Here is a 20815-nt window from a genome sequence, read left to right on the forward strand (position 1 = left end):
GGGGTGCAAAATTTGTTGCAAAACTACAAAAGTTACCTATGATCAAATATTACCTTTAAAAGACTATTATGTATGATTCAAATAAATACATTATGGGGGAAATTATATATCTTAACTATGGGTTTCTTGACAACTCTAAAGATTATTATATATAATGTGTGGGTATTTTGAACTACTAGCCAAAGAAATGCATTAAAAGTGACGTCAATAAGATAAAGAGTTAAGTATGGTTTTATTTATTGATTCCAAATATCCACTGAGTTATGGGATGATGTATTGATTTTATCCTTTGTATGCATCTTTCCTAAGTCGTGGGTCCATAATATTCACTTTCTTTGCTTTGTGGTGCTTTTCACACTTAACAAGATCATAAATCCCAATAATCCTGTTCTAATGTATTTTAATTTTGACAAGAGTATTTGTGACCATGAAAAACTCTAGTAGATTTTGAAACGATTCATTGACTAATGTTCAAAAAAGTGTATGCTCGCTTGACTAACTACCGAAGAAGGAACATTTGGCTAAACTTAAACTTGCAAGTTTGTCAATCTTTGCACGCATTTTAGTTAGCTCTATCTTTAGTCAATTATTTAATATGATTATGATATTAGTTTTTTATGGTATCACTGCACTTTTCTCCCTCTCTTTTGAAAAAAAAATTGCATGTCGGATTATGATGATGCATCATTGATGTGAAACATCAGAGTTAAGGATCTCAAAGTGAAACTATGTTTCCTTTGTGAAAACTAAGCTCTCCAAAATCAATGATCATTAGATCTGTAAGAATTTTCAAGGGAAATGTTGAAACTGAAATGTTAAAAGAGTTTATTGTAGTTGAAGTTATTTGACACTTCTACCATATATTTTTCACATCAATAACGAGTATGCCATATGATAAACAAACACGGGATCTAAAAAAATCTATAAGATTGTAAAATAGGGGAATCCGAAAACCCCAATTTAAATACAAAGATTTCAAATTGTCTTTGGTCAAAATAGATGAACAAAATATGTAGTTAATCGCCCTACTTTTTTAAATTAAAATCATAAACTTCTCTGATTAAATAAGTGATTCATTGGATTTCCTAAAAACTGATGTGTTGATAACAAAATTTGGGTGTCCTTATACATAAAAATAATTTATTAAGAAAATTCGCGGACGGCAAGATACGAACCTGCGCGGGCAAAGCCCACAATATTTCTAGTCATGCCCGATAACCACTCTGACACGTCCACCTTTTTGGGAATTTATTACTATTAGCTCTATCACAATATTTATTTTGTAATAATAATCATTTATTAATCTTTAACCATAATAAGTACTAATAAATTTAAAAACATAACCGTTAGTGCCACACAATTAATCTCAAACAAGCCTTTGGTCGAGCAATCACTAGATAATGTAATAAAATAAAGAAACATACATATTTTAAAATAATTGATTTTATATAGAAAAATGTCAACAAGTTATTTAGAGACTTGATACAAGATATCATGTATCCATAAGTAGCAATGTTGTTTAACGATAAGCATAGTCGTTACCACTGGTTCCCCATGTTAATAAAAAAAACACAACTTTCGAATCGAAAGTATGGGAATGATTGTTGGCATTTCTCATTGTTTGATAAGGCTCATCTGGTTGTTGCTTTCCAAACCTCCTTGTAGATGATTGTGGTGGTTTATCCATGTTGCATAAATATTTTCTTAAAGCAAGTACGAACGCAATACTTAGTATTTAACTTGTAGTTGGAAATCTTCAGAAGTATATATCACAAAGTTCCATTGGGGGTGCAAAATTTGTTGCAAAACTACAAAAGTTACCTATGATCAAATATTACCTTTAAAAGACTATTACGTTTGATTCAAATAAATACATTATGGGGGAAATTATATATCTTAACTATGGGTTTCTTGACAACTCTAAAGATTATTATATATAATGTGTGGGTATTTTGAACTACTAGCCAAAGAAATGCATTAAAAGTGACGTCAATAAGATAAAGAGTTAAGTATGGATTTACTTATTGATTCCAAATATCCACTGAGTTATGGGATGATGTATTGATTTTATCCTTTGTATGCAACTTTCCTAAGTCGTGGGTCCATAATATTCACTTTCTTTGCTTTGTGGTGCTTTTCACACTTAACATGGTCATAAATCCCAATAATCCTGTTCTAATGTATTTTAATTTTGACAAGAGTATTTGTGACCATGAAAAACTCTAGTAGATTTTGAAACGATTCATTGACTAATGTTCAAAAAAGTGTATGCTCGCTTGACTAACTACCGAAGAAGGAACATTTGGTTAAACTTAAACTTGCAAGTTTCTCAATCTTTGCACGCATATTAGTTAGCTTTACCTTTAGTCAATTATTTAATATGATTATGATATTAGTTTTTTATGATATCACTGCACTTTTCTCCCTCTCTTTTGAAAAAAAAAATTTGCATGTCGGATTATGATGATGCATCATTGAGGTGAAACATCAGAGTTAAGGATCTCAAAGTGAAACTATGTTTCCTTTGTGAAAACTAAGCTCTCCAAAATCAATGATCATTAGATCTGTAAGAATTTTCAAAACAAATGTTGAAACTGAAATGTTAAAAGAGTTTATTGTAGTTGAAGTTATTTGGCAGTTCTACCATATATTTTTCACATCAATAACGACTATGCCATATGATAAACAAACATGGGATCTAAAAAAATCTATAAGATTGTAAAATAGGGGAATCCAAAAACCCCAATTTAAGAATACAAAGATTTCAAATTGTCTTTGGTCAAAATAGATGAACAAAATATGTAGTTAATCTCCCTACTTTTTTTAATAAAATCATAAACTTCTCTGATTAAATAAGTCATTCATTGGATTTCCTAAAAAATGATGTGTTGATAATAAAATTTGGGTGTCCTTATACATTTAAATAATTTATTAAGAAAATTCGTGGACGACAAGATACGAACCTGCGCGGGCAAAGCCCACATTATTTCTAGTCATGTCGGATAACCACTCTGACAGGTCCACCTTTTTGTGGATTTATTATTATTAGCTCTATCGCAATATTTATTTTGTAATAATAATTATTTATTACTCTTTAACCATAATAAGTACTAATAAATTTAAAAACATAGTAGTAAGTGCCACACAATTAATCTCAAACAAGCCTTTGGTCGAGCAATCACTAGATAATGTAATAAAATAAAGAAACATAAATATTTTAAAATAATTGATTTTAAATAGAAAAATGTCAACAAGTTATTTAGAGACTTGATACATGATATCATGTATCCATAAGTAGCAATGTTGTTTAATGATAGACATAGTCGTTACCACTGGTTCCCCATGTTAATAAATAAAACACAACTTTAGAATCGAAAGTATGGGAATGATTGTTGGCATTTCTCATTGTTTGATAAGGATCATCTGGTTGTTGCTTTCCAAACCCCCTTGTAGATGATTGTGGTGGTTTATCCATGTTGCATAAATATTTTCTTAAAGGAAGTACGAACGCAAAACATAGTATTCAACTTGTAGTTGGAATTTTTCAGAAGTATATATCACAAAGTTCCATTGGGGGTACAAAATTTGTTGCAAAACTACAAAAGTTACCTATGATCAAATATTACCTTTAAAAGACTATTACGTTTGATTCAAATAAATACATTATGGGGGAAATTATATATCTTAACTATGGGTTTCTTGACAACTCTAAAGATTATTATATATAATGTGTGGATATTTTGAACTACTAGCCAAAGAAATGCATTAAAAGTGACGTCAATAAGATAAAGAGTTAAGTATGGATTTATTTATTGATTCCAAATATCCACTGAGTTATGGGATGATGTATTGATTTTATCCTTTGTATGCATCTTTCCTAAGTCGTGGGTCCATAATATTCACTTTCTTTGCTTTGTGGTGCTTTTCACACTTAACATGGTCATAAATCCCAATAATCCTATTCTAATGTATTTTAATTTTGACAAGAGTATTTGTGACCATGAAAAACTCTAGTAGATTTTGAAACGATTCATTGACTAATGTTCAAAAAAGTGTATGCTCGCTTGGCTAACTACCGAACAAGGAACATTTGGCTAAACTTAAACTTGCAAGTTTGTCAATCTTTGCACGCATTTTAGTTAGCTTTACCTTTAGTCAATTATTTAATATGATTATGATATTAGTTATTTATGGTATCACTGCACTTTTCTCCCTCTCTTTTGAAAACAAAAATTTTGCATGTCGGATTATGATGATGCATCATTGATGTGAAACATCAGAGTTAAGGATCTCAAAGTGAAACTATGTTTCCTTTGTGAAAACTAAGCTCTCCAAAATCATTGATCATTAGTTCTGTAAGAATTTTCAAAACAAATGTTGAAACTGAAATGTTAAAAGAGTTTATTGTAGTTGAAGTTATTTGGCAGTTCTACCATATATTTTTCACATCAATAACGAGTATGCCATATGATAAACAAACACGGGATCTAAAAAAATCTATAAGATTGTAAAATAGGGGAATCCGAAAACCCCAATTTAAGAATACAAAGATTTCAAATTGTCTTTGGTCAAAATAGATGAACAAAATATGTAGTTAATCTCCCTACTTTTTTTATTAAAATCATAAACTTCTCTGATTAAATAAGTGATTCATTGGATTTCCTAAAAAATGATGTGTTGATAATAAAATTTGGGTGTCCTTATACATTTAAATAATTTATTAAGAAAATTCGTGGACGACAAGATACGAACCTGCGCGGGCAAAGCCCACATTATTTCTAGTCATGCCCGATAACCACTCTGACAGGTCCACCTTTTTGTGAATTTATTATTATTAGCTCTATCACAATATTTATTTTGTAATAATAATAATTTATTACTCTTTAACCATAATAAGTACTAATAAATTTAAAAACATAGTAGTAAGTGCCACACAATTAATCTCAAACAAGCATTTGGTCGAGCAATCACCAGATAATGTAATAAAATAAAGAAACATAAATATTTTAAAATAATTGATTTCAAATAGAAAAATGTCAACAAGTTATTTAGAGACTTGATACATGATATCATGTATCCATAAGTAGCAATGTTGTTTAATGATAGACATAGTCGTTACCACTGGTACCCCATGTTAATAAAAAAAACACAATTTTAGAATCGAAAGTATGGGAATGATTGTTGGAATTTCTCATTGTTTGATAAGGATCATCTGGTTGTTGATTTCCAAACCTCCTTGTAGATGATTGTGGTGGTTTATCCATGTTGCATAAATATTTTCTTAAAGGAAGTACGAACGCAAAACATAGTATTCAACTTGTACTATATCATTGTATTTGCAAGACCCCAATTTTGGCACTAAGATAAGGGCATCTTAAATAGGGGCATCTGTAAGACCCTAATTTTGGCCCTAAGATTCCTTATGGCCTCATAACATTGCATTTGCAAAGCCTCAAGGATCATGAGCATCTTGGTTCCCTTTGCCTTTGGGTGGGACCTCTTGTGAGTGGTTTAAAATCACCAAGCATGCTTGAATTGTATATCATTTCTTTTCTCATTTTTATTTACTAACCAAAAGCACAAAATATGTCACTAACATTTCTTGTTTGTAGCTTGAGCAATCACAAGGTCTAAAAGCTCATAGGAGTTCCTTTGTGCAATGATAAGGTCAAGAGAAGATGAAAGCAAGCATGGTAATGGTTCCCAAAGCTCTCATCCATCAAATATGCCTCCCAAGTATCTCAATTCATCATTTTGATTAAAGCAAGTCAAGGGGTTTGAGGTTTGTCTCCCCAAGGAAACCCTAATTCATTTGTTCATCAACTGTGCCTTGCTCTTGAAACAACCTCAACCCACGGTCAAATAAAATCATGGGAAGTTCTTTAAGTCATCATTACATGAATATTTTAACTTATTTGAGTGCCCTCAATCATCAATTCATCAAGGTATGAGTGGTGGACTTGAGAAGTTGATTAGTCAATTCATCTAGCTATCTTGAAATACACTGAGACCTAACTTTTTATGTGTTGGTAAAATGGAGATGATCACAAGAGCAAAATGTTCTTAAGGACAATATGAACAACTTTCATGTTCATCAAAATTTGATTTGAAGCTTGGAAGATCATCATCCATTCCACGACATTATAGGTCATTTTGACTGAAACCCTAATTTTGGGTCAACTTCCCAAGAACATAACTCATTCATTTTTCATGATTTTTGGATGAGACTTAATGAATTGGAAAGCTTATTGTGTATACTTAAAATGTTATGTTGAGTAAAATTTCAAAATCTCAAAATAAATACATGTGATAATGCAAAACATTATAGGTCACTTTGGGCCAAATGCATTGAAATGTGAAAAAGTCCAACTTCAAGTGCCCATAACTTCTTCATTAAAAATACAAATGATGAAAAATTTAAGTCCAAATTGATTTTCTAGAAAAGATATACAACTTTCATGTTGAAGACTTTATCATTTGGAGCTTGCATCGTTGAGACAGAAGGGCTTGAACATTGGCCAAATTTGGAAACTTCACATATGCATGTTTTGCACCCTACACTTCAAGCTCAAATTTCTTTAATTTCCAAAGCCCAATTGGAGTTTTGATCAACATAGCATTTATTCCTTATGCAAAAAGCTTTCTAACCATTGCTCATAAGGTTGCATTTGGAGTTTGGAAGCACCATTTTCGAAGACATGAAGAAATAAGTGCATTTTGTGAAATTCAATTCAATTGCCATGCATGAGCTGATTACACTTAATGTACACGTCCATTTGCCTTTCACATGAACTCAATAAGTTATTTCAGCCTTCATTGGGCCTTCCACATGCTCACACAAGCCCATGCAATGCAAAATCCATTTGCCATGCACACGAGTTAGCTCATGCATTCAGCTCTCTCCATCTATAAATACAATGCCTTACCTTCACAATTCTCCAACCTGAAGGCACCTGAAATGCTGCAAGATTGAATCCCTAGCCATACCTAAAGGAACAACTCCATTTTTCTCCAAAAATTCAGATCTGAAATTCAATTGCATTTGTTTGAATTTTCAGATCTAAAGTTCCTAGACCTTCATCATTTGATCTATTGAAGTATCTGTTTGCAAAAGGAACCAAAGAGAGTGACTCAATTCTTTACAATCCAAAGGTTTTGCTCCACTGAATTTTGCTTCGAATCTCATCATACATTGCTCCATTTGCCTTGATCTTGTGTTGTCTGAAGTCCTCTCTATAGAGGCACCATTATTGTGTGTTTAATTGTTGGAATCGAGCAAGTTCAGTTGAACACCACCAAACTTCCATCTCTGATTTCTCTCTTAATAGGAATCTAGAGTGGAAGTGAGTGGCATAGGAGTGATGTACATCACTTCACCTTTCGAATGATGCCTGGATCGTTCATTTTAGTTAGCATTTGAAACTCTGCATTTTTTGGTCTCCACCGGAGCTCACCGGAGAAGACGGTGGCACTGGCCACCGTCTGTTTGCCAGATTCAATCTGAGCCACACGATGCATTTTCCAGATCTAATCTCCACGCTCCATTGTTATGACTTTTATTTAATATCCATGTGACTCATTGACTGGAGCGTTTGGTGCGCGCGCATCTCATTGCCATTTGATCCTCCACGTCAATTAATGAGGATCCATCCAACGCACGTGGTTTTTTCTAATTTCTGGATTTTCCATTTTATTTTTTAATTCCATCTCATTTTCAAAAATTCATATCTCTTTTATTATTGGTCCAAAAAATATGGGACCAATTGCATTATTTCTCTTTTAATTTCTAGTTTCTAAAAATGATTTTTAATATTTTTTATTTTATCATTTTCTATTTTGTAATAATTTTCTCTTTTCTGGTCATTTTTAATTCATTTTAAATAGTTTTTGATATTCAAAAAATACAAAAATATTTTCTCAACCTCTTTGAATGATGATAGATCTATGAAAAATATTCTCATCAATTTATTAATTGATTTGAGATTTATTTGAGATTTTAGTTCAATTAGGTTATTTTTCTTCATTTTTAATTGATTAAAAATAGTTTCTGACTTTTAAAAATGCTGAAATTTTTTGTCAAACTTTGTTTGACCTTGTTGAACTTGGGATAATTCACTTGGAATTTTCAAAGTTAATTTGAAGTGAATTTGAAGTTTGACCTTTCTTTAATATTTTAATTCAAGTTTATTTTCAAATATTAAAAATGCCAAAAATATTTTGTTTATTTCTTGACTTCCAATCTTCATCTCACTTCTGTTTTCTATGGTTTGACCTTGATCTTCCCTATCTTTGGTCAACATTTGTGGATTGGTACATTCCATTTTTACTTAATGCACTTTATTTTCTTCATTTCCATTATCCATCTTCTTCTTCTTCTCCTCTTCTTTTTTTTTGATCAATGAGTTAAAGGTTGATGGTTAGCATTGATTAGGGAGGTTTAATCTTCTTTGATTCAAATCTAATTCATCTTGATCAATTGATCAAGTGAATGGCTTTGCATTAAGGATAGATTGCTTTCTAAATCATGCAAAGGACTTAAACCAATACAAGATCATTTCTCATCTTCTTGTTGGCATGGCAAGTTGTTGGAACTTGGTTCACTAATCAAGACTTCTAACTTGTGTTGTTGCCTACATTATTATTGACCGGCCTCAGATAGTTGTGACCTCTACATAAGTCCAATTACAATTGCTCAACATAGCGCTAAATTTGCCTTTTGGCACACTAACTACTAATACTAATCATTAACTATTAACATTTACTTTTTGCTCTTTACTTTTATGCAATTTATTATTCTTGTACATATTATACATTTGCTTTTTCCTTTTGCTCACTTGAGCACATGTTTATGTTAATGCAATTTGTCTTTTGCTCACTTGAGCAGATAATTGTGTATATATCATTGTGTTTGTGTTTTGTTTTGATTGTTGTGGACCAAATGCAAAGAAATGAACAATTGGACTTAGCCTTTAGGACTTTCCCTATGCAAATTTGGAGTCAAAGAGCAACTAGGCATTGGGCCTTTAGAGTGCTATAAAGGTCAAAGAGCAACTAGGCATTGGGCCTTTAGAGTGCTATAAATGTTGAAGAGGACTTTGAAAGGACCAATTTCTAAACTCCTTCTTGTTCATTCTTTGTTTGTTGATAGAACTTTTTGATGTGTGTGCTCTTGTGCTAGGAATTCCAACATTGAGCCAAATTGAGGAACCATTGCCATAAGCTTCTAAGAGAGAGAGATCTAAAAGCCATTGGAAGATTCCTAGGAGCTTGTTTTGATTGCGTGCTTGATTGCTTGAGCATTTGCTTATCTTGCTTGCATATTCCAAAGGATGGGAGCTACTTGGATCATCAATATGATCTCAAGAGAGGAACTCCATTTGTGGTCTTGTTTCTTATCCCTTGTCTCTTGTATGATTAGGACTTTAGCCATTCTTATTCTTCCCTCCATTCTAACCCAAGCCAAAACTTTTGTGCAAACATTTAACATTTGTTTTCAAATATTAGAAACCTAAGCCTTATGCTTTTGATTTTCAAACTTTTCATAACACTTATTTCGAATTGAACTTCTAAGCCAACTTTGACCATATTTTGTACATACTTTTCATTGGTAAATATAACTCATTCAAATGTCTTTTTGTGGTTTCAATGGCCACTGCCTTAATCAAAATTTTCATAACCTTTAGCTATTAGGCTTGAGTTATCCTTGAGGTAGATGTAATACTCACCTATATCCTTAGTGATGGACAATGAGTCTTCCATGCTTATTATAGGGTTAACCCCTCACTAGCATGTCGAAGCTATCCTCACATGGTGGATTTGTGGTTTTGGGTTGAGTTTTCTCCCTTGGATAACAAAAGACCTTAAGGCTTTTGGACCTATCAATTCACCAATTCCTCTTTGATATTTTTACCCCGAACTACGAGGTTTTGATCCTAATCCTTTTTAAGATGGTACGTAGGCAATGAGTTCATCCATCCAAATACAAAATGTAAATAAACTTGTATATTCTTTCCTCATCTCTTCAATCATGTTTGCACAAATAAATTTTCACAAAATACCAACCTTACGACCAATATGAGAAGGGCTCCCTAGGAGTACCTAGGATGTTTTGGGTGCTTAAAACCTTCCCATTGCATAACCAACCCCCTTACCCAGATCTCTGACTTTTTTACTAGTTTTTGATTCGATAAAACTTTTAGGTTTTTGTTCGCTTTCTAACCATTCCTTTGGATAAATAGAAGTGCGGTGTCGACTCAACTTGTATGGTTTACCTTAGATTTAGTCAATATCTCTAATGGTAACGAATACCCCGCTACAGAAAAAGTGGCGACTCTGATGGGGACCATTTACCTAGTGGGTTTTGCCTACTTTTTATATTGTGTTGTATTGTTGTGTATATTGTTTTGTGACAAATTTTTATGCAATTTGGGATTACTGTATTGTATGTAATGATTGAATTGCTTGAATATTAATTCCTTGTATGCTTGGTGATCTTTGTGAGATGAGTTCTATACCCGAACTCGAGTGCACTTAGGATAGGAGAATGGCATAGTCTTGTTGACTTGTGTGGTCCATAATATTCACTTTCTTTGCTTTGTGGTGCTTTTCACACTTAACATGGTCATAAATCCCAGTAATCCTGTTGTAATGTACTTTATGTTTGATAAGAGTATTTGTGACCAGGAAAGACTCAAGTAGATTCTGAACCGATTCATTTGACTAATGTTCAGAAAAGTGTATGCTCGCTTGGCTAACTACCGAAGGAGGAACATTTGGCTAAACTTAAACTTGCAAGTTTGTCGATCTTTGCACGCATTTTAGTTAGCTTTACCTTTAGTTAATTATTTAATATGATTATGATATTAGTTTTTTATGGTATCACTGCACTTTTCTCCATCTCTTTTGAAAAAAATAAAAGTTTTTGCATGTCGGATTATGATGATGCATCATTGATGTGAAACATCAGAGTTAAAGACCTCAAAGTGAAACTATGTTTCCTTTGCAAAAACTAAGCTCTCCAAAATCAGTGATCATTAGATCTTTAAGCATTTTCAAAGGAAATCTTGAAATCGAAATGTTAAAAGAGTTTATTGTAGTTAAAGATATTTGACAGTTCTACCATATATTTCTCACATCAATAACAAGTATGCCGTATGATAAACAAACGCAGGATCTAGAAAAATCTATAAGATTGTAAAATAGGGGAGTCCGAAAACCCCAATTAAAGAATACAAAGATTTCAAATTGAGTTTGTCAAAATAGATGAACAAAATATGTAGTTAATCTACCTACATTTTTTTATTAAATCATAAACTTCTCGGATCAAATAAGTGATTCATTGGATTTCCTAAAAAATGATGTGTTGCTAATAATCCTTATTGTAAAAGAGGTAGACTGAATTTCATCAATTTACAATTTTATTAATAAAAATAAAATTTGGTTGTCCCTTTACTTATAAATAAATTATTAAGAAAATTCGTGTACGGCAGGATTCAAACCTACGCGGGCAAAGCCCACATGATTTCTAGTCGTACCCGATAACCACTCCAACACGTCCACCTATTTGAGAATTTATTCTTATTAGCTCTATTTATTTTGTAATAATAATAATTTATTACTCTTTAACCTTAATAAGTACTAATAAATTTAAAAATACAGCAGTAGGTGCCACATAATTAATCTTAAACAAGCCTTCGGTCGAGCAATCACTAGATAATGTAATAAAATAAAGAAACATACATATTTTAAAAATAATTGATTTTAGATAGAAAAATGTCAACATGTTATGTAGAGACTTGATACATGATATCATGTATCCATAAGTACCAATGTTCTTTAATGATAGACATAGTCGTTACCACTGGTTCCCCATGTCAATAAAAACAACGCAAGTTTAGAATCAAAAGTATGGGAATAAATGTTGGCATTTCGCATTGTTTGATAAGGCTCATCTGGTTATTGTTTCTGAAACCTCCTTGTAGATGATGATGGTGGTTTATCCATGTTGCATAAATATTTTTTTAAAGCAAGTACGAACGCAATACTTTGTACTCAACTTATAGTTGGAATTTTTCAGAAGTATATATCACAATGTTCTATTTGGGGTGCAAAATTTGTTGCAGATCTACAAAAGTTACATATCATTGAATATTACTTTTCAAAGACGATTATGTATAATTCAAATAAATACATTATGGGGGAAATTATATATCTTAACTATGGATTTCTTGACAACTCTAAAGATTATTATATATAATATGTGGGTATTTGGAACTACTAGCCAAAGAAATGCATTAAAAGTGACGTCAATAAGATAAAGAGTTAAGAATGAATTTATTTATTGATTTCAAATATGAACTAATTTATGGGATGATGTATTTATAGAGAAAAATATCTTTATTGCAATAGAGTTGGGGCCTGTTGAAATGTTTCCATATTAAGTACTTTACCAGTATAATGCAAGAGGGGACCCTATACTATGACGCACGTGGATCCTGTAATTGGCTTGGTGTCATTTTTTTCTCAACGTGTTTCATTGATTTTATCCTTCGTATGCATCTTTCCTAAGTCGTGGGTCCATAATATTCACTTTCTTGGCTTTGTGGTGCTTTTCACACTTAACATGGTCATAAATCCCAGCAATCCTGTTGTAATGTACTTTATGTTTGATAAGAGTACTTGTGACCAGGAAAGACTCAAGTAGATTCTGAAACGATTCATTTGACTAATGTTCAGAAAAGTGTATGCTCGCTTGGCTAACTACCGAAGGAGGAACATTTGGCTAAACTTAAACTTGCAAGTTTGTCGATCTTTGCACGCATTTTAGTTAGCTTTACCTTTAGTTAATTATTTAATATGATTATGATATTAGTTTTTTACGGTATCACTGCACTTTTCTCCATCTCTTTTGAAAAAAAATAAAAGTTTTTGATGGTCGGATTATGATGATGCATCATTGATGTGAAACATCAGAGTTAAAGATATCAATGTGAAACTATGTTTCGTTTGCGAAAACTAAGCTCTCAAAAATCAATGATCATTAGATCTTTAAGAATTTTCAAAGGAAATTTTGAAATCGAAATGTTAAAACTAAGCTCTCACATCAATAACGAGTATACCATATGATAAACAAACGCGGGATCTAAAAAAATCTATAAGATTGTCAAATAGGGTAATCCGTAAACCCCAATTTAAGAATACAATGATTTGAAATTGTCTTTTGTCAAAATAGATGAACAAAATATGTAGTTAACTCCCTTATTTTTTTATTAAAATCATAAACTTCTCGGATTAAATAAGTGATTCATTGGATTTCTTAAAAAATGATGTGTTGCTAATAATCCTTATTGTAAAAGAGGTAAATTGAATTTAATCAATTTACATTTTTATTAATAAAAATAAAATTTGGCTGTCCTTATACTTAAAAATAATTTATTAAGAAAATTCGTGGACGGCATGAATCAAACCTGCGCGGGCAAAACCCACATGATTTCTAGTCATGCCCGATAACCACCCCGGCACGTCCGCCTTTTCGTGAATTTATTCTTATTAGCTCTATCACAATATTTATTTAATAATAATAATAATTTATTACTCTTTAATCATAATAGGTACTAATAAATTTAAAAACATAGCAGTAAGTGCCACACAATTAATCTTAAACAAGCCTTTGGTCGAGCAATCACTAGATAATGTAATAAAATAAAGAAACATACATATTTTAAAAATAATTGATTTTAGATTAAAAAATATGAACAAGTTAGTTAGAGACTTGATACATGATTTCATGTATCCATAAGTACCAATGTTCTTTAATTATAGACATAGTCGTTACCACTGGTTCCCCATGTTAATAAAAACAACACAACTTTAGAATCAAAAGTATGAGAATGATTGTTCGCATTTCTCATTGTTTGATAAGGCTCATCTGGTTGTTGTTTTCTAAACCTCATTGTAGATGATGGTGGTGGTATATCCATATTGCATAAATATTTTCTTAAAGTAAGTACGAACGCAATACATAGTATTCAACTTGTAGTTGGAATTTTTCAGAAGTATATATCACAATGTTCCATTAGGTGTGCAAAATTTGTTGCAAAACTACAAAAGTTAACTATGATCAAATATTACCTTTCAAATACGATTATGTATAATTCAAATAAATACATTATGGGGGAAATTATATATCTCAACTATGGGTTTCTTGACAACTCTAAAGATTATTATATATAATGTATGAGTATTTTGAACTACTAGCCAAAGAAACGCATTAAAAGTGACGTCAATAAGATAAAGAGTTAAGTATGGATTTATTTATTGATTCTAAATATGCACTAATTTAAGGGATGATGTATTGATTTTGTCCCTTGTATGCATCTTTCCTAAGTCGTGGGTCCATAATATTCACTTTCTTTGCTTTGTGGTGCTTTTCACACTTAACATGGTCAAAAATCCCAGTATTCCTGTTCTAATGTATTTTAATTTTGACAAGAGTATTTGTGACCATGAAAAACTCTAGTAGATTCTGAAACGATTAATTTGACTAATTTTCAGAAAAGTGTATGCTCGCTTGGCTAACTACCGAAGAAGGAATATTTGGCTAAACTTAAAGTTGCAAGTTTGTCGATCTTTGCACTCATTTTAGTTAGCTTTACCGTTAGTCAATTCTTTAATATGATTACGATATTAGTTTTTTATGGTATCACTGCACTTTTCTCCCTCTCTTTTGAAAAAAATAAAAAAAATTGCATGTTGGATTATGATGATGCATCATTGATGTGAAACACCAGAGTTAAAGATCTCAAAGTGAAACTATGTTTCCTTTACGAAAACTAAGCTCTCCAAAATCAGTGATCATTAGATCTTTAAGCATTTTCAAAGGAAACGTTGAAATCGAAATGTTAAAAGAGTTTATTGTAGTTTAAGTTATTTGACAGTTCTACCATATATTTCTCACATCAATAACGAGTATGCCATATGATAAACAAACACGGGATCTAGAAAAATCTATAAGATTTTAAATCGGGGAGTCCGAAAACCCCAATCTAAGAATACAAAGATTTCAAATTGAGTTTTGTCAAAATAGATGAACACAATATGGGTAGATTGAATTTAATCAATTTACAATTTTATTAATAAAAATAAAATTTGGGTGTCCTTCTACTTAAAATTAAATTATTAAGAAAATTCGTGGAGGGCAGGATTCAAACCTGCACGGGCAAAGCCCACATGATTTATAGTCATGCCCGATAACCACTCTGGCACGACCACCTTTTTGTGAATTTATTCTTATTAGCTCTATCACAATATTTATTTTGTAACAATAATAACTTATTACTCTTTAACCATAATAAGTACTAATAAATTCAAAAACATAGCATTAAGTGCCACACAATTAATCTTAAACAAGCCTTTGGTCGAGCAATCACTAGATAATGTAATAAAATAAAGAAACATACATATTTTAAAAATAATTGATTTTAGATAAAAAAAATGTCAACAAGTTAGTTAGAGACTTGATACATGATTTCATGTATCCATAAGTACCAATGTTCTTTAATTATAGACATAGTCGTTACCACTGGTTCCCCATATTAATAAAAACAATGCAACTTTAGAACCGAAAGTATGGGAATGATTGTTGGCATTTCAAATTGTTTTATAAGCCTCATCCGGTTGTTGTTTTCCAAACCTCCTTCTAGATGATGGTGGTTGTTTATCCATGTTGCATAAATATTTTCTTAAAGCAAGTCTGAACGCAATACTTAGTATTCAACTTGTAGTTGGAATTTTTCAGAAGTATATATCACAATGTTCCATTGGGGGGGCAAATTTTGTTGCAAAACTACAAAAGTTACCTATGATCAAATATTACCTTTCAAAGACGATTATGTATAATTCAAATAAATACATTATGGGGGAAATTATATATCATAACTTTGGGTTTCTTGACAACTATAAAGATTATTATATATAATGTGTGGGTATTTTGAACTACTAGCCAAAGAAATGCATTAAAAATGACGTCAATAAGATAAAGAGTTAAGTATGGTTTTATTTATTGATTCCAAATATGCACTAATTTATGGGATGATGTATTTATAGAGAAAAATATCTTTATAGCAATAGAGTTGGGACCTGTTGAAATGTTTCCTTATTGAGTACTTTACCGTTATAATGCATGAGGGTACCCTATAATATGACACACATGGTTCCCGTAATTGGTTTGGTGTCATTTTTTTCTCAACGTGTTTCATTGATTTTATCCTTTGTATGCATCCTTCCTAAGTCGTGGGTCCATAATTATAATACCCCGTATTTCCATAAATGCTTAAATTCCTATTAATTGAGATCAATTGAGTTCCTAAGTGCTCTAAACGTTGCCAATAGGGATAAATAGAGCAAATAGTGAGTTCAGGTTGACTTAATTAATATTATTTGGAACTGGCCTTTTATTAATTGGGACATTTTGGTAACACTAATAATGGGTCAATAGCTCCGATAGAATAAATATTACAAGTTAGTGCCACTTGAGATATTTGTTTCTACCACTCCACCCACTTTCTAATCACACAAATAAGCATGGCCACTTGTATATGACCTTTGACCCACTCACCACCACGCGTTTGTGCCTTATACCACCTACCACATGCCATTTGTTTTCTATGTATCAGAAAGGATAAGTAGAGAGAAAGGAAAGAATAGAAAGAAAGGAAAGCATAGAAAGAAAGAGGAAGCTCAAGAGAAGAAAGGAAAACAAGGCTAGTGGAGAAGAAGAAGAAGAAGAAGGAAAACATGGAACCAACACCATCATCTTCATCCTCATCTCATCTTCCACAACTTCTCCTCTTAAATTTCTTGAGGTGGCTTCTAGTTAGAAACTTTAGGTTTCTAGAAAAGTTAAGGTTGTAGAATGTTACACAAATCATGAATATCCATGCTATAAGATGAATATGTTCTTGCTCTTGTTGATTTCCATGAACATGTGTGTTGATGTGTTTTGTGATTGGTATGATAATATGATTTGTTATGGTTATGTTATGATGTTGAAATCCTTGTATTTTTGAACTTGGGATTCTTGTTGTACATGTGTATATGAGCATGTAGTGAGATGGATGTGTTGGAAGAAGGAGTGTGGGTTTGATTGGAAGTGGAGTTACAGAGGAAAATGGTGTTTTGAGAAGTGGAAAAATGAAAATGTGAGTGAACCAATCGATTGGCCTCTGCTATCAATCGATTGACAGCCTTTGGTTTAGCAGAAAAATGAAATTTTTACAGGACCAATCGATTGACACTTCATGTCAATCGATTGCACAAACTTGCTATTTATGAACAGTGGAAATTTTCAGCAGGATCAATTGATTGACACTCAGGATCAATCGATTGACACTCAGCAAATTTTGAAAAACAGAAATGTGAGTGGAACCAATCGATTGGGCTTCCCTACCCAATCGATTGACTCAAGTTAAAAACCTCAAAATCCATTTCTTAAGTGTTTCTAAATGCATTCTTCCATCCTTTAATCAATTGTGATGCTATATTTATGTTGAATATATGTTAATGGTGAAAATTACATGATGAATCTAGTGAGTTAACCTAGGATTGAAATTAGGTCATGAGTGAGGTTTATAATCTAGATAATGCGAGAATACGGTATTCATTCGTACGACGCTTATGTGGAGGTCGTGTACGCATTGTTGCCATGATTAAGAATGAGACGTATTGTATGGAACATGCTATGTTATTTTTGTGTATTGTGGTGAATGAAGTCACCTATGATTGATGAATTATGTTATGGTTCATGGAACCGATGATTGTAGAACCGATCATGTATTCAGAATGTGTGTTTTTTGTGATGGTACACATCTCTATTGGTATGCTTAGACGTGTAAGCATTGGGATGTGGGACCAATGATTCCAGCCTCAATTGGGTTTGAGCCCCAACCATGGAGGACATGGGGGAAAGGTGGACACCTAGGTGGATTGGAGTCCCATACGGTGAAAGATACCCTAGGTGGGTTAGAGTCCCATACGGGGGACGGTCGCTTGAACTGTGGATTAAGACTCATAGATGACCTGATATCCACCGCGAAAGTCAAATCATACGAGCATGCATGAACCAGACCTGACTTAGACGTAAGTCCGTTCGGGAATTTATGCGTCGTGATCTGAATAATGATCGTGGTTGAGTTATGAGAACTCAGATGCATGTTTCCATACAATTGCGGGTTAGTTCCCCATCACTCAAGTCTTTGATCCCTTGTTGACAAGAGTTGGATATGAGTTGAATATTGATTAGAAAACTCTGTAGAGCCGAGTGGACCCATAAGATAGGGAACCCACTGAGATTATTATCTCACCCCATGTTGTTGATTATTTTTCAGGTGGTTCTGAGCAGGATAAGGTTAAGAGCAAGATAGAGTGATGTCTTGCTTACCTGAGGACCGGTGGCTTTTCTTCCGCTGTGTAGATATTTTTGAGATCATTGTATAATGATCTAGATCAGTAGTTTTATTTTTGGGCACTCTTATGTATATTTATGCCATATTGTGTTATTTTGGGCATGTATTTGTATATGTACACGATGGTGCTAGGCACTTATGTATTTCAGTACCAATTTTACACTATGTGTAATATGTATTCTAGTTATATATTATATGTGGGTGTTACAGTTGGTATCAGAGCAGGTCGTATCCTCGACCTAGCCATGAAATATTATAAGTATTCCCTTCTGCCTCATATGTGGGTTGTTATCATTGTCCTTGGTGTTATATTCATAGTATTGAGCCTGATCAACTTAATCCTATTTGTATGACATTAGGGATCATGAATGGTAGACGCAGAGGTCGCGGTAAACCCAGAACTCAGAATTTAGACTCTGAACTGCCATGTGGTAGTGCTGGTCTCCAATGGCCTCAGTTTGTGCAACCGATGCAGCAACCACCGAACTAGTTCGTGCAACAGTGGAATGATGGTTTGCATCCTTAAGGAGTTCCATAAGAAGCTATAAGTGGTAGTTTATGAGATATCTTTCATATGAATCCTCTTGGGTTTCATGGTGGAATAAATCATGTGGAGGCTTATGGGGGGACACCTAACATGGAAAGAGTGTTCCCATCCGGTGTAGGGGTGCAAAGACAATGTAGTGTGGTTGAGAATAATTTGAGAAGGGTTCAAGGAAAGGTTGATCAGTATGGAGTTAGCCATATGAACCAGGGAGGACCAAGTCATCAGTTTAAACCTAGACCTCGACCCTTCAAAAGAAGGCAGGTGCAACATGCAAGACCTAACCATCCTCCGCAATGTCAAGTATGTAAGAAGTTTCATTTTGGAAGATGTGCCGCTGGTGTAATTAGGTGTTTTAAGTGTTAGGGAGAAGGTCACATGTCTAGGGAATGTCCTCAGAATAGGAATCAGATGCAAGGGGGGCGCCCATCGAGTTTATACTTTGGATGCAAGGAAGGTTCAGAGCAACAATGCCTTAATTTCTGGTACGTGTTTCATCAATAATCATCCTTATTTTGTATTGTTTGATTATGCGGCGACACACTCTTTTGTATCAATTAGGTGCATGAAGCGTCTTGGCTTGCAAGCAATTCCCTTGTCTCCTCCTATGGTGGTTACTACCGCCATGGATGATGTGGTTGAGACACCGTTGATTTGTGGAAATTGTTCGCTCTCGGTGAATGGTAGAATTTTTCAGATTGGTCTTATTTGTTTACCACTTAAGAAGGTTGATGTGATTTTGGGGATGGATTGGATTCCACTAACTCGATGTTTATTGGTTGTGAAGAGAAGTTGATTATCATTCCATCTAGTGAAGCTACTCCAAAGGATGTGCTAACTACAATCTTGGAAGGTACGGTTGGCATAGTTAATTTCTTATTTGAGAATGAAAAGTCAGTTCTCTTGGTTCTTACCAAGGAATCTAGCGATAATCTGAGTGTTACACAAATCCCCGTTGTTTGTGAATTACCGGAATTTTTTCCTGAGGATGTCTCCTCTCTTCCTCCTGAAAGGGAAGTGGAATTCTCTATTGATCTGATACCTGGGACAGCTCCAGTCTCCGTCTCTCCGTATCGCATGGCGCCACTAGAGTTGAGAGAGTTGAAGAATCAATTGGAAGAGTTGCTAACCAAGCATTTTATCTGACCTAGTGTCTCACCATGGGGAGCTCCAGTGTTACTAGTAAAGAAGAAGGACGGTAGTATGCCGTTGTGTATTGACTATCGCCAATTGAATAAAGTTACCGTCTGTAACACCCCAAAATTTTCCCTCCTCATTCATGCATTCATTTAGCATTTCATATTGCATTTCATCATGTCAATTAGAATTAGATCCAGGAAACTTTAAAAAAAAAATGAAAAAAAAAAAACGAAAAATAAATAAATAAATAAAAATAATAAAAAAAAAAAATATAATAGAAAAAACTTGGACTTGGACCTCTCTCATTTGAGCCCACAAAGCCATGAAAATCAGGTTATAAAAGAGGGAGATCAGATAGAAAAAGGAGGAGAAGCAAAATACTCTTAGGTTTCCTTGAAACAAAACCCTTGACAAAACCTGGAGAGAAACCTGACAGAGAACTCAGAGCAACCCCCAGGCAGCTCTGAAAAATTCAATCTGACTCACACCCTAACATTGCCTTGCAAACCCAGCCGTGCCATTTGATTTCAACCGGTCTCTCCCATCAGGTTTGCCTCATTCCCATGATTTTATGCTCTTAATTTGGATCATCTGAATGTATGAGGTATGATGGATGAATTTCACTATGTTTTTGCCCACGGGTTTAATTATGCATGAATGGGTGAAACCT

Source organism: Lathyrus oleraceus, chromosome 7 (assembly GCF_024323335.1).
Source record: "Lathyrus oleraceus cultivar Zhongwan6 chromosome 7, CAAS_Psat_ZW6_1.0, whole genome shotgun sequence".
Lineage (NCBI taxonomy): Eukaryota > Viridiplantae > Streptophyta > Magnoliopsida > Fabales > Fabaceae > Lathyrus > Lathyrus oleraceus.